Here is a 19,134-nt window from a genome sequence, read left to right as displayed (position 1 = left end):
TGTATTTCCCTGATGAGGAGGGATGCTGAGCATCATCTCATGTGTCTGTTGGCCATCTGGATGTCCTCTTTGGAGAAGTGTCTGTTCATATCTTCTACCCATTTCTTCACTGGGTTGTTTGATTTTCAGGTGTGGAGTTTGGTGAGTTCCATATAGATTTTGGATATTAACCCTTTATCTGATATGTCATTTGCAACTATCTTTTCCCATTCCATCAGTTGCCTATTAGTTTTGTGGGTTGTTTCCTTTGCCATAAAGAAGCTTTTAATCTTGATAAGGTCCCAATAGTTTATTTTTACTCTTGATTCCCTTGCTTTTGGGGATGTGTCAAGTAAGAAATTGCTGCGGTGGAGGTCAAGGAGGTTGTTTCCTGCTTTCTCCTCTAGGGTGCTGATAGTTTCCTGTCTCATGTTCAGGTCCTTTATCCACTTTGAGTTTATTTCTGTGCATTGTATGAGAAAATGATCTAGTTTCACTCTTCTGCATGTTGCTGTCCAGTTCTCGCAACACCATCTGTTAAAAAGGCTGTCTTTTTTCCATTGGATATTCTTTCCTGCTTTGTCAAAAATTAGTTGGCTGTATATTTTTGGGTCCACTTCTGAGTTCTCGATTCTCTTCCATTGGTCTATGTGTCTGTTTTTGTGCCAATACCATGCTGTCTTGATGATGACAGCTTTGTAGTAGAGGCTAAAGTCTGGGATGGTGATCCCTCCCGTTTTGGTTTTATTTTTCAGTATTACTTTGGCTATTCGGGGTCTTTTGTGGTTCCATACAAATTTTAGGATAGTTTGTTGAGAAATATGCTGCTGCAATTTGGATTGGGATTGCATTGAATGTGTAGATAGCTTTGGGTAGTAATGACATCTTAACTATATTTATTCCTCCTATCCATGAGCATGGAATGTTTTTCCATTTCTTTGTGTCTTCTTCAATTTCCTTCATAAGTTTTATATAGTTCATCTTACAGATCTCTTGTATCCTTGGTTAGGTTTATTCCGAGGTATTTTATGGTTTTTTGTGCAATTGTGAATGGGATCAGTTTCTTGATTTCTCTTTCTGTTGCTTCATTGTTGGTGTATAAAAATGCAACCGATTTCTGTACGTTGGTTTTGTACCCTGCAACTTGGCTGAATTCTTGGATCAGTTCAAGTAGGCTTCTGGTGGAGTCTGTCAGGTTTTCGATGTAGAGTATCATGTCATCTGCATAGAGTGAGAGTTTGACTTCCTCTTTGCCAATTCTGATGCCTTTGATTTCCTTTTGTTGTCTGATGGCTGATGCTAGGACTTCCAGCACTATGTTAAACAGCAGTGGTGAGAGTGGATATCCCTGTCGTGTTGCTGATCTCAGGGGGAAAGCTCTCAGTTTTTCTCCGTTGAGAATGATGTTAGCTGAAGGCTTCTCCTAGATGGCTTTGATGATGTTTAAGTAGGTTCCTGCTATCCTGACTTTCTCTAGAGTCTTTATTAAGAAGGGATGCTGTATTTTGTCAAATGCTTTTTCTGCATCTATTGACAGGATCATATGGTTTTTATCTTTTCTTTTATTGATGTGATGGATCACATTGATTGATTTGCGAATGTTGAACCAGCCCTGTAAACCAGGAATGAATCCCACTTGATCTTGGTGGATGATTCTTTTTATGTGCTGCTGGATTCGATTTGCAAGGATCTTGTTGAGGATTTTTGCATCCGTATTCATCAAGGATATTAGCCTACAGTTCTCTTTTTTTGCTGGATCTCTGTCTGGCTTGGGAATCAGAGTGATGCTGGCTTCATAAAATGAGTCCGGGAGTTTTCCTTCGATTTCTATTTTTTGGAATAGCTTGAGAAGAATTAGGATTATTTCTGTTTTAAATATCTGGTAGAATTCCCCAGGGAAGCCATCAGGTCCAGGGCTCTTATTTGTTGGGAGATTTTTGATAACTGATTCAATTTATTCACTCGTAATGGGTCTGTTCAGGTTTTCTATTTCTTCCTGTGTGAATTTTGGTAGTGAGTGTGTGTTTAGGAATTTGTCCATTTCTTCTAAGTTTCCAATTTGTTGGCATATAATTTTTCATAGCATTCCCTGATAATTGCTTGTATTTCTGAGTGGTTGGTTGTAATAAGTCCATTTTCATTCATAATTTTGTCTATTTGGGTGCTCTCTCTTTTCTTTTTGATAAGTCTGGCTAGAGGCTTGTCCATTTTGTTTATTTTTTCAAAAAAACAACTTTTGGTTTCATTGTTCTGTTCAATTGTTTCTTTGGTCTCTATGTTGTTTATTTCTGCTCTAAATTTTACTGTTTCTCTCCTTCTACTGGGTTTAGGGCGTTCTTGTTGCTCTGCCTCTAGTTCCTTTAGGTGAGCTGTTAGATTTTGCACTTGCGCTTTTTGTAATCTCTTGAAATAGGCCTGTAGAGCAATGTACTTGCCTCTTAGGACTGCCTTTGCCACATCCCACAGATTTTGGATTGTTGTGTTTTCATTTTCATTTGTTTCCATATATTTTTATATTTCATCTCTAATTGCCTGATTGGCCCACTCATTCTTCAGTAGGGTGTTCTTTAACCTCCATGTTTTTGGAGGTTTTCCAGACTTCCTCCTGTGGTTGATTTCAAGTTTCATAGCATTGTGATCTGAGAGTGTGCATGGTATGATCTCAATTCTTTTGTATTTATTGAGGGCTGCTTTATGTCCCAGTATGTGATCTATCTTGGAGAATGTTCCATGCGCACTTGAGAAGAAAGTTAATTCCCTGGCCTCAGGATGTAACGTTCTAAATATATCCGTCAGATCCATCTGGTCCAATGTGTCTTTCAAGTCCATTATTTCTTTAGTGATTTTCTGTCTGGTTGACCTATCCATTGCTGTAAGTGAAGTATTAAAGTCCCCTGCTATTAGCACATTCTTATCTAGTAGCTTGTTTCTGTTTGTGATTGTTTTAGATATTTAGGTGCTCCCCTATTCGGTGTGTAGACATTTATGATAGTTAGTTCTTCCTGGTGGATGGACCTGTAATTATTATGTAGTGCCCTTCTTCATCTCTTGTGTTTGTCTTTAATTTAAAGTCCAGTTTGTCTGATATAAGTATAGCAACTCCGGCTTTCTTTTGATTTCCTGTAGCATGATATACATTTCTCCATCCCCTTCCTTTTAATCTGAAGGTATCTTCCAGTGCAAAATGCGTTTCTTGTAGACAGCATATAGATGGATTTTGTTATTTTATCCATTCTGCTACCCTATTTCTTTTGATTGGAGCATGCAGCCCCTTTACATTCAGTGTTATTATTGAGACATGTGCGTTTAGAGTCTTTGTATCTTTTGTAGGGTTCATGTCTGTGTTGGTGTGTCTGGTATCTTTGTTCCTTGCAACATTTCCTTCAGAGTACGCCCCTCAGGATTTCTTGTAGGGCTGGCTTAGTGGTGACAAGTTCTTTCAATTTCTGTTTATTTGGAAAGGTTTTTATCTCTCCTTCTATTTTGTATGACAGGCTTGCTGGATAGAGTATTCTTGGCTGCACATTTTTCCTGTTCATCACATTGAAAATCTCCTGCCATTCTTTTCTGGCCTGCGAAGTTTCAGTAGATAGGTCTGTCACCCCTCTGATAGGTTTGCCTTTGTATGTTAGGGCCCTTTTCTCCCTAGCTGCTTTCAAAATTCTCTCTTTGTCCTTGTATTTTGCCATTTTTACTAGGCTATGCAATGCAGAAGATTGATTCAAGTTACGTCTGAGGGGAATCCTCTGAGCCTCTGTATTTCCACATTTACTTCCTTCCCCAGGTCGGGGAAGTACTCTGCTATAATTTGTTCCAGGACTCCTTCAGCACCTTTCCCTCTCTCTTCCTCTTCTGGGATTCCTATGATATGGATATTGTTGTGTTTGATTGTATCACTGAGCTCTCGAACTCTTCTTTCCTGTTCCTGGATCAGTTTGTCTCTTTTTTTGTCAGCTTCTTGTTTTTCTATTATGGTGTCTTTTAATTCACTTATTCTCCTTTCTGCCTCTTCCATCCGTGCATTGGAGGCCTCTAATTTATTATGTATCTCATTTATAGTATTTTTTAATTCTTCATGCCTATTTTTATTTTCCATTCTGTCTGTAGCCATAGTTTCTTTAATGTCCCTTATGTTTTTTTCAAGCCCAGCTATTAATTTTACCATTATTATTCTAAAATCTTGTTCAGTTATGCTGCCTATATCTGTTTTGAGCAGTTCATTAGCTGTCAATTCTTCTTGGAATTTCTTTGGAGGAGAGCTCTTTCATTTTGTCATTTTAGTTAATTTTCTGGCTCTTGTTGGTTTTAAAGACCTGTTATGCTCTCTGCACCTATGAGTGCTGCTGTATCCAAGAAGACTCTTTGACTGTCCAGGGCCTATCCTTTCAGAGTGTTTTTTGAATGGTATCTCTTGGTCTCTCTTGTTCGGAACTTGGTTATTTTATTTTCCTATTCGTAGTGATATTTGGGACTCTCCACCTTGTGTACTCTAGTTTGTTTCTTGAGGCAGCCCTGGAAAAGAAAACCGACAGAGAAACACACAGGGAGCAGGAGCACACAAACGCACAGGCTAATTCAACTAACATGCAAAGCAAGAGGGAAAACGAAAAAGTTAAGTGAAAAGACGGAGGAGGGAGGGCGAATAATAGGGAATATAAAATACATAAAAGGGTCAAAAAGGAGAAAAGAAAAGGAAAAAAGAAGAAACCGATGGACAAAGAACGGTTTAAAGCATATAACCGGATTTCCCAGCTATAGTTAAATAGCCGTGTGTATGCAGTGCTGGTTGAAGAGCATAGAGAAAGAGAGTGAAGACAGGGTGGTAATGAGGCAAAATTGGAAATAGAATGAACAGGCCGAAGGGATAAGAAGCTTTTTTCAAAGAGGTAAAGGGTAGAATATGGTTGGATAGGTGAGAGAAGGATGCTGGTAATATCCAGAGAAACTATATAGTCTAATTACTCCTGAGAGAAAGAGAAGAAGATGTCAGTAGGTGTAGAATTTACATCTACGGAATGGACTTGTTATGATTGTTTAAGCAAGCCAGCGACCAGAGTTAATCAGGTCAGTGTTCTGGGGAAAAAAGAGAGAAACGAGAAAGAAGAAGAAAAAAAGGGAAAAAAAAAAAAGGGAGGAGGGCAGCTCTCAAGCAGGGATGTGCGTGGCGGGATCCGATGCATCAGGCGGGAGTTCTGCTTTGGCGGTTGTGGGGAGGAGAGTGACTGTGCTCCAGTCCCTTCTTGAACCAAGCGCTGCACCTCGCATTTTTGGGCGTGTAAACTCCCCGTACCGAGGGTGCAGCCAAAGTTGGTTGCACTCTTCAACTCAGGCCAGTCCCAATCTCCAAATCCCAGTCCGAGAGCCCCACTGAAATTGCCTTAGATACAACGTCCCAGACTATCCCCTCGGGGCAATTCCAGGCCTCCTGCCGACCTCTGGGGGTGGGGTCAGAATTGCTGCTTCCTTCTCTGGGTGGGGTGGTGAGCATGGGCTGGGGCTTGCCTGCCGGTTGCGCCGAGCCCGCCGGAGTGAGGAAAACCAGGTCCTTCTATGGCTTGTCACCCAAAACACGAACTCACAGGCAAATTTCCCAGTTTTTAGCTCTTTGCCTTCCCTCTAGAGTTGCAGCCAGCCAGGAGCGCGGATGCCCAGTGTCCACGCACAGCTATTTCAGGGGCCCAAGCCCGCCTGGAGGACAATGGTGGCAGGCGTGCCGCTACTCTGAAGTCCAGCCCTCCTGGAGCAAGCACAAAGAAGCAGTCTATGCGCTCAGCCCCGCCCCCCTACCCCCCGACCAGTTGGCGCGAGGGGACCTGGTGTGCAGGTATTTGGCAAGTACGGTCTTTCTATGCCCCAAGTGGAGGTTTTCCCCTGGAGAGGAGGTTTTTCTGTTTCGGACTCTCTCTTTTTCCCCTCTCACTCCCCGTAGAGGGTAGAGGGGGATCGTCTCCGACCCTGGAGTCTCCAATCCCAGCCCGATTTTATCTTCCCCAGTTCGTACTCATGTTAGAAGGCGTTCTCAGTGGATTCTGCATCCTTTTTCTCCCAATTTCTCAGTTTTTGTAAGGTTTCCAATGGCTTCAGATCTTTTCCGTGTGATGTATGGGCACGAGTGCAAGTACGGAGCTCCTTACTTCTCCGCCATCTTTCCCCCTCTCCTTTCTTCTTTTCACTTCCACCTTTATCTTATGGAAATTTAAATGTAGGCACTGTACAATGGATAGGTGCATCCAGTAAGACTGGAGTTCCCTTTCCCCGAAGATCCCAAGGGCTATAGTTTCACTAGAATGGGCAAGCTGCTGGCATTTGAAATAGTCAATCCTTTCAGGCAGAGCTCTAGAGATCTTTAACCCTATGACCTACCTCTACCCTAGACAGAAACAGGAACTGGGGTGGGGTATGCTACATATTCCAAGGTGAATCTGCTCTATGAACTGACAATAGGAGGATAGTTCCTGGTCCTATAGACTTGCCCTTCTAGTACAGGACCTTCACCAAGAGACGAAGTGGATAAGCGTTACCGAGGCCCATGATATTTATGGCCCACTGTGCTTGGAGTAGAGCTCTTACCATGAGTAGGGGCTGCCTAAAGAAGAAGCCTCAGTCCTCTCAGTCACACTTACATAGAATAAAACTTATGAAACCTAGGAGTGAGGGTGTCAGTTGTTGACACCTGATTGTAAGAAATGCTAAAAGACACTCCTTTAAAAGCTGTAAGCAAGTGATCCTAGACAGTAATTCCACATGAAAAAACAAAGGCACCAGTAAAGGCAATTATGTGATTATAAAATACAGTATAATTGAGTATGTTTTCTCTTAATTGATTTAAAAAATAATTGCATAAAATAATATGTATATATTTATTTAATTACTTATTAATGAAAGCATAGAGGAAATTAGAATACAACTGCATTGGATGAAGATTATTGACATCAGACGCTAACTTGAATCCATTAAACAAAATGAAAAGAATCAGAAGTGATAAATAGGATGGTTAATATAACAAACTCTGTAAATATAATATATACTCTCTTCCTGCTTTCTTAAAAACAGATTGTATAAAATAATAATTAAACAATGATTTGAGTTTTTAACATATATAAATGTTGTACATATAACAATAACATAAAAATCAGGAAATGGAGCTGTGTAGGAGTAAAGTTTCTTTATTTCCCTAATAAGATTGAGTAACTCTGAAATATATTTTGATAAGCTAAAATGTATATTGTAAGCCTGAGATTAACAACTAAAAATATAACTTTAAAAAAATACAATTTAAAAATTACTGTGGAAACTCAAATTTAATATTAGAAAACATCCGCTTAATTTAAATAAATATATAAACAAGGAACAAAAGGATAAAAAAGTATGAATCATATAAAAACAAAAGAAAATGTAAATGTCAATCTAACCATATCAATGACATTAAATATAAGTGAATTAAATAATTTAATTAAAGGCAGGGATTGTCAGATTAGAAAATATGGAAAAGACCCTATCTACTATATACTGTCCACAAAGGTACACTTTAGATTCAGGGATGCAAATAGGTTGACAGTAAAAGGACTGAAAAAGATTATCATGGAAATAGTCAACATTTGTGCTAATGTGACTATACCACCATCAGGCAAAATTGATTTTAAGAAAAACAAAATTTACCAGAGTTTAATAGGAGCATTACAGAATGATAAAAGGATCAATGCATCAAGAAAATATTAACATACATGGACCTAAAAACAGAGCTCCAAGTAAATCACAGCATACAGAATATAGTCAATGACATTATAATAGTATTTTATGGTGATAGATTATAGCTATGCTTGCAGTGAGCATAGCATAATGTATAAAATTGTCAAATTACTATGTTGTATCCCTGAAACTAATGTAACATTATGTGTCAACTATACTTCAATTTTAAAAAAGGCTCCAAAATATTTATAAAGCAAAAAAAATATGAAGAAGAAATAACACAATTCAAAAATAGTATTTGGAGTCTTCAATGCCTGTTTTCAATAATGGATAGAACAAAGACAAATCGACAAGGAAATAGAAAACTTGAACAACAGTATAAATTAATTAAACCTAACAATTCTCTGTAGAACACTCATCCAAAAATCGCAAAATGCACATTTTTCTCATGTGCACATGGAACATTCTCCAGGAAAAACTACATCCTAGTCCATAATATAAGACTCAATACATTTAAAAGTACTGAAATAATGCAGTGTATAATTTTCAACAACAATGGATTTAAATTAGAAATGAATAATTGTATACATAGAAAATCCAATAAAATTTATTTTTAAGTGCAATGTGTGGTTTCTCCATAGTTGTTGGTCATAAGGTCAATATTTCATAACTAACTCTTTGTATGCCAACAGAAAATCAATTAAAACTAAAATGTCTTAAAGATACAATTTATAGGGACATCTAAATGATTCAGTTTGTTAAGCATCTGACTTCAGTTCAGGTCATAATATTGAAGTTCATGAGTTCAAGCCTCACATGTGGATCCTGCTTGGGATCTCTCTCTCTCTCTCTCTACCTCCCTGTCTCTGTCCCTCCTCTACATGTGCTCTCTTTTTCTCACTCTTTCAAAAATAAATAAACTTTTTTAAGTAGATACAATTTATAAGTTCTTGTTCTAGGTTAGACAGGATAAACATTATTCACTCTTTTTTTTTCCCCCACTTCATTACAACAATAAAAAAAAAAAAAACATGGACATAGTGCCTACAATGGCTATTTGAAACACTGAAAATTAAATAGTAGCAAATGAATTGTGAAAGAACACCAAAATTGGAAGCCACCACAAATGTGTGGTGTGAACACCACAAATGATCAAGGAACTTACCATTTTTTTTTTCTTCCAGGATCTCCTGAACTGAATTCAACACAAGTCCAAACCTGGAAGTCAGGACTGTTTTGCAGACAATGAGAATTTCTAAAATAAACACTCTAGTATGGTTTGAGGATTTGGAAAATAACTCGTAATTCATAGAAACCTCAAAAATCTCCCATTTATTTCCCCATTTTTTTCATTCTCTCCCATCTGAGTCCCCATATGAATCAAATATATTTTGTATAGTACAAATATACTTTGGAAAATAGAAAAGTTTGAAAACATCATTTAAAATAAGTCCAAAACTGAGGAGTTCCAGGGTAACTCAGTTGGTTAAGCATCCGACTTGATTTCAGCTCAGATCATGATTATCATTCATAGGTTTGAGCCCTGCATCAGGCTCTGCACTGACAGCATGGAGTCTGCTTGGGATTCTCTCTGTCCCTCACTCTCTGACCTTTCTCAACTCATGCCCTCATGCTCTCTGTAAAGCTAAATAAACATTTGAAAAAAAATAAAAATAAAATCAGTCAAAAATTGAAATACTCAGATATAAAAGTAACAAAATATGTAGTGTCAATTTATAGAAAGTGAAAAGTCCTAATAAAAAAAGCCAAAGAGGACATAAAGAAATGATGAGTCACATTGCATTTATTCTTATGGTAAACATAAATTGTCCACATAAATTTATACATAGTTTTAATGTAACACCAGTCCAAATGCCAAATGGAGTTTTGTAGATATGGACAAGAGATTCTACAATTTATTTGGAAAGGCAGAGGACCTAGGCTATCCAAAACAATTCTGAAAAAGTATGATAAAGCTTTAGCAGAAGATAATTTTGGAGAATGATAGAATTGTTCTGTGCCCTTATTATGTTGATAGTTACACAAATATCTATATCTATTTAAAATTTATGGAACTGTGTATCCACAGAAAGAGTGGCTTGCTCTATGATAATACAGAAATAAAATATAATATCAAATACTTAAGGAAATCTTAACAAAAGATGAATATTACCCTGTAATAAACTATAAACCAATATCAGGAAGTTAAGAGAGCTAAGTAAAGGTCAGCATATTCTATGTCAATGGATTTAGAAGACTCTATATTGAAATAGGACAATTATCCAGTAATCCATAGAGCCAATGCAATCCCTTCAAAATCCCAGTGGTTTTTGTTTTTGTAAAAATTTACAAGCTGATTCTAAAATGTATTAGTATGCACATAATCAGAAATGACCAGCATACTTTCTAAAATATAGTTGACAACACAATGTTACATTAGTTTCAGGTATACAACTTAGTGATTTGACAGGTTTTTACATTATGCTCTGTTCACCACAAGTGTAATTACCATCTTTCCCAATACATTACTATTAAAATATCATTGACTATACTCCTTATACTGTGCCTTTTATTCCAGTGACTTATTCATTCCTTAACAGGAAGCCTGTATCTTACACTCTCTTTCATCTATTTTGCTCAACCCACCATCTGTATATTTTTTAATAAAAAGAACAAATTTGAAAGACTTGCTCCACTGGATATAAATATTTATTAGAAAGCTGTAATGGTTAAGTTAGTGGTATCTGTGTAAAGGTCCACTAACAGGTCAATGGAACACATTCAAGACTGGAAAAAAGGCCTGGGCATTTATAGACACTGGGTTTGTGAAAAAATTGGTATTGCCAAGCAGCGAGAAAAACACAGCCCTTTCAGTCAGTAGTATTGGGATAATTGTATGGCCATATGAAAAGAAAAGAAAACTTAACATCTATCACACACAAAAAAAACAATTCTGATAGATGACAGACTAAAATACAAGAGATAAGACAATAAAATTTGTGGACATAAATACATGGAGATATTCCTATTAGTGTTATAGTTCCAGGTAATTGACAAATTGGAACCTGAATGCTAAAAATTCTCACCAAAATCATTCTTTCTCTTCTTATGGTGACAGAAGAAACATAATACATTTATGCACATAAATTCTTTTATCCTATGAAATGCTGTGTTTTATTTATATATTTTTTATTTATTTCTCAGAGAGAGAGACAGCATGAGCAGGGGAGGGTCAGAGAGAGAGGAAGACAGACACAGAATCTGAAAGAGGCTCCAGGCTCTGAACTAGCTGTCAGCACAGAGCGCGACATGGGGCTCGAACCCACGAACCGTGAGATCATGACCCGAGCCAAAGTCAGACGCATAACCAACTGAGCCACCCAGGCATTCTGAAATGCTGTGTTTTAAAAAATATTTTTACCGTTTTTATAAAACATATTTTTATAAAAATGTTGAGACTTTTCATATAATTAAAATGGTCTTCATTTTCATCTACATTTTCAAACATTAGCTATAAATGAGTTTTTTTAATGTTTCTTTAATGCACCTTAATAACATTGAATATTTTCCTTATAGTTCATTTTGTAAATTACATTCACTTACTACTTTATAATTCATTAGAGTTTTCGAAAAAAAGTGAAAATTGTTCACCTGTCTTCTAGTTGGAAAGAAAGTATATCTATTCATTGACACCATCTTTGGATAGAAAGTTGAGGAAGTCATGAAATCTACTTCATAGGTAGTTGGGCATACTTTAAAAATAATATTTATCACATAATTATAATCCCTGGTGTATAGTGAGTGCACAAAATATGTGAACTACTCATTGGTGCTTTAAAATGTTCAAGCTTATAATCAGTATCTTGTATCTACTATCTATATAATGTGTATATTTTTCACGTGAGAAATTCCTCTGATTGATGATGAATTTAGTTTATTTTAGGGAGTAGAGTTTTAGTCATGACCTCTGATTTCCATCTGGGCTATAGATATTAAATAAGGAATGCTCTTTTATGAAGCAATGCTTTTCATCTCTACTAGTTTATATGAGACAGTGGTGATCTTCAACATACTCTTTTTTATATCTTAATTTCTAAATTAAAGTTGCTTCTTAAATATTTGTGAGGAATCTAACATCTTTAACTAGAAGAATATTAACAATACCTCAGGAATTTCTTCTTGTGATGTCACAAAGTACTATCCATCTAGAAACAAACCTCTCTTCTGTGAACCTGAATCCTTGAACTGATAAAGTTGTGCTCTCTTGGTTTACTTATTTTAATCTTTCTAGGTCAGAGATTCTAGAGTCTGATGTGTTTTTGAGCTCCTTTCTATTTTTAGAATTCTTTCCCAGATCCTTCCTTGTATGCTGCATCACCTCTTTCTTTTACAAAGTGCCAGCTCATGTTCTTCCCATGTGTGTGTCCTCTCATCCCTGCACTGACACCTTGACCTCTTCCCCCATTCACTGTGGCATCCATCCTGAGTGTGTGATGTCTTTTAGAATGCTTGCAAAGTTTCTACATGGCCTTCCAATCCCACTATGGGGATTTCTTTCCAATATGAAAAAGAGGTCAACAGTTTCTTTCCTGGATAATTAGTTTAGACTAACACTTTGTATTTGCCAGTCTGAGTGGTGAACTCATAGGACCCAAGCCTGGGAGTCAGCTGTTGTCATTTTCTGTTTCAGCCACCATTTATCTCAATCTCATCCAGACATTCTTCAAAGGTGCTTTGTGTTCATTGAGAACCCCCCCCCTAGTGCAAAGTTATTTAGAGGTCTGTTATGTCTAAAGAATTGCTATGTCCTGTCTAAATGCTAAAAAACAAGAAAAAGGAATGCTTCAGTCTGAAGATAAATGTGCCTTGGTGGCTCAGTCAGTTAAGTGTCCAACTTCAGCTCAGGTCACTATCTCACAGTTCATGTGTTTGAGCCCCATGTTGCACTCTTGTGTTGACAGCTCAGAGCCTGGAGACTTCTTAAGATTCTGTGTTCTTCTCTCTGCTCCTTCCCCACTTGTGCTTTGTTCCTCTCTGTTTCTCAAAAATAAATAAATGTTAAAACAATTTTAATGCATTTGGCAATAAACTTTGATCAGGAATGGTTACCAACTGTGACCAACTTACTGCTGGGATAAGCTGTACAGCAAAGCATTTTCTCATGGAGTTGTCAAAGATTTTGAACTAAAGAAAAGATTGAGAAGTCCTCTTGTTAAATTACAGATAGAGCACCTTTTATTCTGACTTAGAGACTGTGGGCAAGAAAGGAATTTTATGGTCTTACCATACACGCAAAAAAGGTAATTATGTAGCAGAATGGATGTGCTGGCTAAAACTATGGTGATGATTACTTGCAACATAAAGGTGTATCAATGCCTTGTACTTCTTAAAACTTAACAATGAATATGTCAATTATATCTCAATAAAGATGAAAGAAAATTCTTCCTCACATCCTTTGCTCAAGCTGTTTAAATAGAACCTTATTAACATATCTTGTAACACATTTTAACACCCATTGTGTTAAAAAAAAAAAAAAACAGCACTATGAAATCTGGAATACTGATTTTTATGGATGCTCATAAGAGAAAGAGCCCAAGTCAATTCTTCCAGGGTAAAAGCAAATAACACAAAGTAAAACATTGTTTATGTATGCACTTGATACAACTCCCTTTACAAAGTTTTCCTAAGCCATTTTCCCTTCTAAAATTCTCATAAGTTTGGTGGTGGTGAGTACTTCTGAGCAGTGCCTAAAGGGAAAATACTTCATCATTTTGAGGTAACTCAAAGTAGGGAATCTACTAGAAATCTGTCTCTGTAAGTATTAAAAATGTAACCCAGTACAGAATTACAGTAGCTTTATTTATGTGCAGGAAAGCCAATTTTTTTCACTTTCCACTGTTACCTTCGTAGGGCCTCATATAAAGCAATGTGACAAAGGGGAGATTTACATATTTAAAGTCATCTTTAATGCTAAAGTCCCATTAGGTAATGCAGGCACTCTGTTGGAAAGGAGAAGAATACTGTGAGTTCTACCTCCTTCCTCCTTTCTCTGCCTTGGAATATTATGTTTACTAAATCACTGATGAGGTCCCAGGAGCTAAAAAGGCTTAATTTCATATAGATCAAAAATTGTGTTTTTTATTTATAATAGTGATGCTCTAGGAATAATGCAGATGGTCAAGTCAGATTGTGACTCAATTTGTTTCGTGTTACTTTACCTGGAGCGATTTTAAATATCTGTTATGCATCCTTTTTGTAATGGATTTGCGTTTACATGTATGAATGTGACTTCCTGGAATGGGGCTAGCACCAAAAGGCACACCTTCCACATCTTGCCTCTTATCTGTGGATCTGGTGGTCTGACACAAGCCTCTCACTATTGCTGAACACAGTCATGAAAAAACATTTGAAACCAACTTGACTCCAGCAATGCTGGGTCACTGATTAGGTAGATGAATTACCCAGCCTTTAGTTTCTGTCTGCAAAATAAGGATGTTAACACTATTATGAATACCCAGCAAAGTGTGAGCACATGGATGGATTATTTAGAATGTGAGCTGAGTCCTACCAACTTGTAAAAAGTATCATTGCATTAGTCAGATGAACCCTACTTTCTTCCAACAAGGTGAGTTGGTGATGACACTTGTCATCACTTGATATCAGGCATCCTGAGGTTACTTTATCAGTAGGAACACCAGACACATATGGGATGGTGATGTGACCACAGCCCACCAAGAAATCAGGCCTTTTTCATCTCCTTTTCATGATTTTATACTATGCTGAGCCTACTGATGGGGTCCCATTGTCCATTTAAAAAATCAATTTACAGACCTAATTATTTATGGAGTATTCTGGGCCTGTGTCCCTGTCTTGGTCACAGAGCACCACTCTCTAACTCCCTTGTATGTGTTAGCACTATCCTAATGTCAGCGGACACTAACTTCACTTCCTACACTCAGAAATTATCCTTCCTGTATGAGAGAGTACTTGCAAGACATACTTACAGAGGAATGTTCACAAATATTTGAAGAATGAGTGGTGTCCAGTACTTTGAATGGAAAGAAGGAAATGCATTTATCATTCCGTACTAATACTTAACTTCCTAGAACTTCTTAAAACTCGTATTTCATACAAATGATAACACAAGAAAGGATTTTATCTAGAAAGAAGGTATACTAGGAAAGTGGTGTATAATTTTTCTAGAAAAAAAAAATCACATACTCTTAAAAAGTCATCTTTTTAATTTGACTTTTAATTCCTGTATAATTAACATACAATACTATACAAGTTTCAGCTGTATGATATAATGACTCAACAATTCTATACATTAGTCTGTACTCATCATCACAAGTATAATTTTAATCCCCTCCACCTATTTCATCTCTATCCTCCACCCACCACACTTCTGGTAAACCATTAATTTTTTCTCTATGGTTGAGTCTGCTTCTTGGTTTAATTTCTCTTTTTCCTTTGTTGCTTAAATTACACATATGAGTGACATCATGTCATATTTGTCTTTCTCTGACTGACTTTTATCATTTAGCATTTTACCCTCTAGATCTAACCGTGTTGTTGCAAATGGCAAGATTTCATTCTTGTTTATGGCTAAATAGTATTCCATTGTATATATATGTATATATCTCACATTTTAAAATATATTCATCAGTTAATGGACACTTGTCTGCTTTCATATCTTGGCTATTGTAAATAATGCTATGATAAACATAAGGATACATATATCTTTTTGAATTAGCATTTTCATTTTTCTTTGGGTAAATACTCAGTTGTGGAATTACCAGATCATATGGCAGTTCTCATTTAAGATTTTTGAGGAATCTCCATACTGTTTTCTATGGTGGGTGCACCAGTTTGCATTCCCACCAACAGTGCACAAGCGTTCCTTTTTCTCCACATACTAACCAACAATTTTCATCTGTTATCTTTTTGATATATAACCAGATAATATAACCATTCTGACAGATGTGTGGCAACATCTCATTGTGGGTTTGATTTGTGTTCCCTGATGATGAGTGATATTGAGCATCTTTTCATGTGTCTGTTGGATATCTGTATGTCTTCTTTGGAGAAATGTCTGTTCAGGACTTCTGTCCATTTTTAATTGGATGATATGGGGGTTTTTTTGGTATTGAGTTGTTTAAGTTCTTTATATATGTTAGATATTAATCTCTTATCAGAAATATCATTTGGATTATCTTCTCCCATTCTGTAAGTTGTCTTTTTGTTTTGTTGATTGTTTCCTTTGCTGTGCAGAAGCTTTTCATTTTGGTGTAGTTCTAATAGAGCTTATTTTTGCTTTTATTTCCCTTGTCTCAGACATATCTAGAAAGATGTTGCTATGGTCATCCTCTAGGGTTTTTATGGTTTCAGGTCTCACATTTAGATTCTTAATCAATTTTTGTGTATGGTGTAATAAAGTGCCACAGTTTCATTCTTTTGAATGTAGCTGTCCAGTTTTTCCAACACTATTTGTTGAAGAGACTGTCTTTTTTCCAATGCATATTCTTTTCTCCTTTGTCATAGATAGATTAATTGACCACATAATGGTGGGTTTATTTCTGGGATCTCTATTATGTTCCATTGCTCTATAAGTCTATTTAGTTCCAGTACCATACTATTTTCATTACTACAGTCTTGTAGTATATCTTGAAGTTTGGAATTGTGAGACCTCCGATTTTGTTTTTTCTAAGATTGCTTTGGTTATTCAGGGTCTTTTGTGCTTCCGTACAAATATTAAAGTTCTGAAAGATTCACATCTTCAATTTCAGGGTTTCATACATTCTGTGAGAAAGTTATACATATGACACTCTTTTTTCTTAATATAAGATGACATCCCAGAAAATTGAAGGTGCAAATCTTTCAGAATTTTAATATTTAAAAAATAGGGGGAAGAGCCATTCAGGGTCTTACCTGACTCTTTTGTGATGGTTAAGGTCCAAGTGGCTGCACATTTGTCCCTAAAAATGTTCTTCCTCTAGTGCCATGGGCATTAATGGAGAAAGCCAAACACCACAGGCTGTGTGTTTATAGACAGAAAAATTAGGGGCTTAAGGGGCTGCCTTAGAACCTAGGCAAGCATCTAAGCACCTACACTTACCCTAATTTTCTTTACATATTTCCATGCAAAAAGTATACCTTACAGTGAAAAAGCACATCATTTGCATTACCTTTCAAAATGGATGGGAAAGTTTGCCTTGCTTAATTCCAAAGCACTAATGAACTAGAAATTAACTTGTAAGCATTGTGACTAAGATACTTCTCTTAAACTTCTCTGTATATGCAATAATTTTGAACAGTCTCTGCCAATGATTGCACAGTGATATAAAAAGAGAGCCACATTGTCATGACTATTTGTTAAAGGTGATATACTTCAGATTCTCACTTCTACCATGGCCAGGCATACTTTTTTTCATAAATTAGTATATCTATAGAATTATTTTGTATATTTATTAGTTACATATATTTAATATACATTTGAATTATATGTATGTATATGTATACATATACATACATAGAATAATCTTTCAAATGGTTTTTAAAATTAGGACTATATGAAGATGACTAAATAATTTCTTAGAAACAAATTGCCTTAATGTGTTAAGTGCAAACTATATATTTCTATGATGGAATTAAAAATGACATATGGATCATAATTTTTCCAATTTGCACAGAGAACCATTGGCATGAAAAGGTTTTGCAGAATGCTCAAGTTTTCACTGCTCTAAGTGGTGAGGCAGGATTTGAACCCAGGCAGCCTGGCTTCAGGCTATGCTTTCATCAGGACACACTGGGAGAGGAAGCAGAAAGTATAACAGGAGCAGTGGGGTTTTTAGTTTTCCCCTTAGAAACAACATGAGAAGATGAGGCTAATAAGTCTGAGTGGACAGTCAGACCTGGGTGCTCCCAGTCCCTTGTGTTTGGAGTCATGAAGTTGCTTGGGATGATCCTAATTTTTTAAAAACCTAGGAGAAAGAAGTGGCTTTGAAAGGTACCTCCCTAATAGAGGAAGATGGGGCCAAGATGGTGGAGCAGCATGGAATTTCTTGGCTTCTCTTGTCCCCAGAATGCAGCTAGATCAGCACCAAACCATTTGCACACCTAGAAAATTGATCTGAGTATTAACACAACAATCTGCATCACTTGAGCTACAGAACTTGACAGGTACGTGGTGCAGAGAGGTAAACTTGGGGAGAAAGAAGCAGCAGAGGGTAGGGAGCTGTTTTTGTGGAAAGAGGACAGAGAAAGTGGGGGAATGTGTGTCACATTGGGAGAATACAGGAAAAGCGCTCCACAAAAAAGTATCTGGAGGGGGGGAAAAAGAGTGAAAACACTCACAAGTGACTGAACAAGAAATCTGTTCCCCAAACTACTGATGGGGAGAAAGGAGAGGGTTTCAATACCATTAGGGCTCTATAAGTGGGAGCAAAGACTCATAAATTCTGGAGCTCATTACCTGGGGGTGCTCTGGTGGGGAGGAAGGGTGAATCCCCAGCATCAGGCAGTGAGGTCCAAGGGGTCCATGGGCCACACAGGGGGAAATGGTTCCCGTTTGGAAGGCACTTGGTAGAGGACATATGGCATCCCCATAGACAAAGGTCCAGCAGACTCCAGAGAACAGCTATGTTTGCTGGCTGGAACAAAGATGCCAGAGTGTGGTGAAACCTGGCCCCAGCTGTGTGTTGTGACTTGCCATAATCGCTGAACCTTTGCCATTGTGCAATCGCACAACTATTCTCTGGAGCAAGCCAGCACCCAGTCATTGCTCAGGAGACTCTTCAGATGATCTGAGAGGGTCAAAGCCACAGGGCCCTCAGAAGTGAGGAGTTTGGAAATATAGCCCCATCTGAAATAAAATCCAGAAGGGAGATGTTGCCTGACAGGCTGATGGCTTGGACACAGACAGCGTAGAAGAAAGGAGTGGACAGAAGCCTGAGACAAAGAAGGGGTGCTTGATTGCGGGTCTATGAGAAGCAGAGTTCCTATTCTTGAAACTAGGAAGCTGAGTGATACAATGTTTACCTCTCCTGAGCATCACCACACCAATCCACCCAAGTAAGCTGAGCAGTACTACCTAGAGGAGAACAGAGCTGTTACACCAAGCCCCACCCAACTGCACTTCCCAAGCACATGCCGTGGAAGACCACCACAAGCCTCTCTACCTGCTTAGTTTAGGGACTATAAGGACGTCATAGTTTGATTTCCAGGAGAAACCAGATGTAACTTCAGGTTTCATTCTGTTTGCTGTTTCATCAAAGGTGGTTTTTTTTGTTTGTTTGCTTTAGTTTAATATTTTTCTTTATTATTTCCCTTCATTTCTTTTTCTTGAATACAGAAAGAGAAAACTTTCCTTATATTTTACTTAAAATTTTTAAAATTACTTTTACTATGGTTTTTTTTTTTGTAATTTTAAAATTCTATTTCAATTTCTTCATTTCATTTATTCTATTT

At 37.1% G+C, this 19,134-nt stretch overlaps 1 protein-coding gene across 2 annotated transcripts in view; it reads left to right on the top strand.

Annotated features, from left to right (window-relative positions):
• GABRG3 (gamma-aminobutyric acid type A receptor subunit gamma3) overlaps positions 1–19,134 on the top strand; it is a 729,891-nt gene that overhangs the window by 384,755 nt on the left and 326,002 nt on the right. Inside the window, exon 1 of one of the 2 annotated variants that reach the window (XM_039218220.1) lies at positions 5,772–5,803. The exons of the other annotated variant lie outside the window; for it this stretch is intronic. The gene's annotated coding sequence lies outside the window, so the exon portion shown is untranslated. Of the gene's footprint in view, positions 1–5,771; positions 5,804–19,134 lie in introns of those variants that run through there. 2 annotated transcript variants of the gene reach the window in all.

This window comes from Hyaena hyaena, unplaced genomic scaffold (assembly GCF_003009895.1).
Source record: "Hyaena hyaena isolate Hyena2069 unplaced genomic scaffold, ASM300989v1 scaffold_752, whole genome shotgun sequence".
NCBI lineage: Eukaryota > Metazoa > Chordata > Mammalia > Carnivora > Hyaenidae > Hyaena > Hyaena hyaena.
This window is presented reverse-complemented; position numbering and strand designations above follow the sequence as displayed.